The sequence below is a fragment of the Ursus arctos genome, unplaced genomic scaffold (genome assembly GCF_023065955.2).
Source record: "Ursus arctos isolate Adak ecotype North America unplaced genomic scaffold, UrsArc2.0 scaffold_64, whole genome shotgun sequence".
NCBI classification, from domain to species: Eukaryota; Metazoa; Chordata; class Mammalia; order Carnivora; family Ursidae; genus Ursus; species Ursus arctos.
The window spans coordinates 183047-188081 of NW_026623083.1; the positions used below are offsets into that span (position 1 = coordinate 183047).

A 5035-nucleotide genomic window follows, 5' to 3' on the forward strand; every position below is an offset into this window, starting at 1 on the left:
GCGCCGGAGGCACACCTCTCGCCATGGTGAGCTAGAAGTTCTTTGTCCGAGGAACAGATGTTGCTTTCTTGGTTTCTTTCCAATCAAATTCAGATGAAAATCAGACAATGTATATTTGAGATTATACATATAGATCTCATATAATTTTCCTTTTTGGGAGAGCATTGAGTGGTTGTCTCTGCCAACCGTTAGCTGATTTGAGAGGACATTTACCATTGGCGACACCAAACGTGGTTCTAAACGCTGTGGTAGGATCCTGTCCCTCAGTAACACTTTCTCCTGCTTGGATGAAGCATTTTGTAGTCACCGTCCTGAATGGACTGGACAGACATGTCCCCCAGGACAAACAACTTCCTAAGGCATCCCCAGTTCACTTACTTTGGGGTCGTTGGACTCAACCACTGTGTTCCATCTGGGTTCCTAAAGTCATTGAGGGAAATAAAGCTCATGCACACAGACAGTGTGTAGCATGACCTGAGCCTCACGGTGTCCTCTTTTCTGTACCTGCAGGTGACACCTTCAACCATCACCAGCGAGAGCGGTACGTATTCTGGAATCAGCCTCTTCCTGAGATAAAACTCTAGATGTTAATGCAGGTGGGGCATCTTTGCAATCCTCAGTCTGGCGAGCCGCCCTGATTGGGTTGTGGGGGTGTGGGGCACCAGAGATTTCCCAGGTGAAAAAATGTGTCCATGTGTCTACAGTCCTAGGAAGCCATTGTATTCCCTGTGTGTGGTGTGGGTGTGTGTTCATGAGGCTTGGGGTTGGGGTTTCTTTTGTGGCTCTATGTGGTGTGATTGTGAGTGTGTGATTTTGTGTGGGAGACAGGGAGAGACAGACACAGACAGAGAGATGCAGAGAGGGAGAGGGAGAGTTGGAAAGAGTGAGAGAGAGATTGCATATGTCTCCAGGAGGTGTATCCCACTGCCACTGCACAATTCCCATTGTCCACATTCTCAAAAAAAAAAAAAAAAAGAAAGAAAGAAAGAAAGAAAGAAAAGAAAGAAAAGAAAAGAGAAGAAAAGACAAGATGAGATAAAGAAATCTCACCACAGGGCACATATTTTAGCCCTATTACTGCGGGAGGCCCAGCGGGGCATACAGCCCATGCCTGGGAACCAAATGCCTCCATATGCTCTAACCCCATTCATAGTGACCAATACACCTCGAGGCATTCTTTTTTTTTTTTTTAAGATGTTATTTATTTGAGAGAGAGTGAGTGAGAGCACAAACAGGTGAGAGGGGCAGAGGGAGAGAGAAAAGCAGACCCTTGCTGAGCAGAAGCCCCATGCGGGATTCGATCCCAGGACCCTGCGGTCCTGACTTGAGCTGAAGGCAGATGGTTCACCGACTGAGCCACCCAGGCGCCCCTCCCCGCATCATTCTTGAGCAGCACCACCAATACGCTGACAGGTACTCTGTGTCCTTCTAGATGTGACTGATGATGGCGCTGTCTGGTCCTGGCTGTATCAGAGGATCCCAGAGGAGGAGGGCCTGCCTCCTGACAAGGTGAGCTCGCCTGTCTATCCCCGAGGAACAAATGTTGCTCTCTGGGTTTCTTTCCAATCAAATTCAGATGATTCAGACAGTATACTCTGTGTTGGCGAATTGAACATAATACTAAAACAAAAATCATTTTCCTAATGTCAACTGCTTGTATATGGAAATGAAATTATTTTTATATACAGATTTTATGTAAAAAGCTATATATACTTTTGAGATTCTACATATGGAATTTCCCTGGTGGGGAGAGTGTTGAGTGGTTGTCTCTGCCAACCGTTAGCTGATTCGAGAGGACATTTAGCATTGGCGACACCAAACGTGGTTCTAAACGCTGTGGTAGGATCCTGTCCCTCAGTAACACTTTCTCCTGCTTTTGGATGAAGCATTTTGTAGTCACCGTCCTGAATGGACTGGACAGACATGTCCCCCAGGAAAAACAACTTCCTAAGGCATCCCCAGTTCACTTCTTTGGAGTCATTGGACTTAACCACTGTGTTCCATCTGGGTTCCTAAAGTCATTGAGGGAAATAAAGCTCACACAGACAGTGTGTAGCATGACCTGAGCCTCACGGTGTCCTCTTTTCTGTACCTGCAGGGGACAGGAGCATCTGGTGAATGCGGTACGTATTCTGGAATCAGCATCTTCCTGAAACAAAACTCTAGATGTTAATGCAGGTGGGGCATCCTTGCAATCCTCAGTCTGGCGAGCCGCCCTGATTGGGTTGTGGGGGTGTGGTGGACAGGAGATTTCCCAGGTGAAAAAATGTGTCCATGTGTCTACAGTCCTAGGAAGCCATTGTATTCCCTGTGTGTGGTGTGGGTGTGTGTGTGTGAGGCATGGTGTTAGGGTGTGTTTTGTGGCTCTATGTGGTGTGATTGTGAGTGTGTGTGTGTGTGAGAGAGAGAGAGGGACAAAGACCGATAGAACGACAGAGAGACATAGAGAGACAAAGACAAAGAGAGAGGTGACCGAGAAAGAGAGACAGAGAGGGGGAGAAAGAGAGAGAAAGGTGTTTCTCCAGGAGATATGTCAGACAGATACTGCGTGATGTCACCCTTCTCCAAAGCCATGTCATCACACTGCGCACTTTAGAGCCTTACTGCAGTGGGTGGCCCAGCAGGGCCACTTCAGTCCATGCTTGGAAACCAGCTGGCTCCATACACCCCAGCCTCGTGCCCATATCAAGCAACATTCCATGAATATTCTTGAGCAACAAGAGGAATGTGCTGACGGGTACTCTGTGTCCTAGATGCCTTGGAGGAAGCCCTGGATCCCATCAAAGGAGACAGCGCCGGAGGCACACCTCTCACCATGGTGAGCTAGAAGTTCTTTGTCCGAGGAACAGATGTTGCTTTCTTGGTTTCTTTCCAATCGAATTCAGATGAAATTCAGACAGTACACTCTGTGTTGGCGAATTGAACATAATACTAAAACAAAAATCATTTTCCTAATGTCAACTGCTTGTATATGGAAATGAAATTATTTTTATATACAGATTTTATGTAAAAAGCTATATGTACTTTTGAGATTCTACATATGGAACTTCCCTGGTGGGGAGAGCGTTGAGTGGTTGTCTCTGCCAACCGTTAGCTGATTCGAGAGGACATTTAGCATTGGCGACACCAAACGTGGTTCTAAACGCTGTGGTAGGATCCTGTCCCTCAGTAACACTTTCTCCTGCTTGGATGAAGCATTTTGTAGTCACCGTCCTGAATGGACTGGACAGACATGTCCCCCAGGAAAAACAACTTCCTAAGGCATCCCCAGTTCACTTACTTTGGGGTCGTTGGACTCAACCACTGTGTTCCATCTGGGTTCCTAAAGTCATTGAGGGAAATAAAGCTCATGCACACAGACAGTGTGTAGCATGACCTGAGCCTCACGGTGTCCTCTTTTCTGTACCTGCAGGGGACAGGAGCATCTGGTGAATGCGGTACGTATTCTGGAATCAGCCTCTTCCTGAGACAAAACACTAGATGTTAATGCAGGTGGGGCATCCTTGCAATCCTCAGTCTGGCGAGCCGCCCTGATTGGGTTGTGGGGGTGTGGTGGACAGGAGATTTCCCAGGTGAAAAAGTGTGTCCATGTGTCTACAGTCCTAGGAAGCCATTGTATTCCCTGTGTGTGGTGTGGGTGTGTGTGCGTGAGGCATGCTGTTGGGGTGTCTTTTTTGGCTCTATGTGGTTTGATTGTGAGTGTGTGTGTGTGTGAGAGAGAGAGAGAGGAACAAAGACAGAAAGACAGAGAGACATAGAGAGACAAAGACAAAGAGAGAGATGACCGAGAAAGAGAGACAGAGAGGGGGAGAAAGAGAGAGAAAGGTGTTTCTCCAGGAGATATGTCAGACAGATACTGCATGATGTCACCCTTCTCCAAAGCCATGTCATCACACTGCGCACTTTAGAGCCTTACTGCAGTGGGTGGCCCAGCAGGGCCACTTCAGTCCATGCTTGGAAACCAGCTGGCTCCATACACCCCAGCCTCGTGCCCATATCAAGCAACATTCCATGAATTTTCTTGGGCAACAAGAGGAATGTGCTGACGGGTACTCTGTGTCCTAGATGCCTTGGAGGAAGCCCTGGATCCCATCAAAGGAGACAGCGCCGGAGGCACACCTCTCGCCTTGGTGAGCTAGAAGTTCTTTGTACGAGGAACAGATGTTGCTTTCTTGGTTTCTTTCCAATCAAATTCAGATGAAATTCAGACAGTATATTCTGTGTTGGCGAATTGAACATAATACTAAAACAAAAATCATTTTCCTAATGTCAACTGCTTGTATATGGAAATGAAATTATTTTTATATACAGATTTTATGTAAAAAGCTATATGTACTTTTGAGATTCTACACATGGAACTTCCCTGGTGGGGAGAGCATTGAGTGGTTGTCTCTGCCAACCGTTAGCTGATTCGCGAGGACATTTAGCATTGGCGACACCAAACGTGGTTCTAAACGCTGTGGTAGGATCCTGTCCCTCACTAACACTTTCTCCTGCTTGGATGAAGGATTTTGTAGTCACCGTCCTGAATGGACTGGACAGACATGTCCCCCAGGACAAACAACTTCCTAAGGCATCCAGTTCACTTACTTTGGGGTCGTTGGACTCAACCACTGTGTTCCATCTGGGTTCCTAAAGTCATTGAGGGAAATAAAGCTCATGCAGACAGACAGTGTGTAGCATGACCTGAGCCTCACGGTGTCCTCTTTTCTGTACCTGCAGGTGACACCTTCAACCATCACCAGCGAGAGCGGTACGTATTCTGGAATCAGCCTCTTCCTGAGATAAAACTCTAGATGTTAATGCAGGTGGGGCATCCTTGCAATCCTCAGTCTGGCGAGCCGCCCTGATTGGGTTGTGGGGGTGTGGGGCACCAGAGATTTCCCAGGTGAAAAAATGTGTCCATGTGTCTACAGTCCTAGGAAGCCATTGTATTCCCTGTGTGTGGTGTGGGTGTGTGTTCATGAGGCTTGGGGTTGGGGTTTCTTTTGTGGCTCTATGTGGTGTGATTGTGAGTGTGTGATTTTGTGTGGGA

At 47.3% G+C, this 5035-nt stretch overlaps 1 long non-coding RNA gene across 1 annotated transcript; it reads left to right on the forward strand.

Moving 5' to 3' along the window:
• Positions 1-2758: 2758 nt before the first annotated feature.
• LOC130542971 (uncharacterized) lies at positions 2759-4115 on the forward strand. The gene is made up of 3 exons (XR_008957923.1): positions 2759-2818; positions 3413-3437; positions 4066-4115. It is a non-coding gene; the product is annotated as an uncharacterized LOC130542971 (long non-coding RNA).
• Positions 4116-5035: the final 920 nt, after the last annotated feature.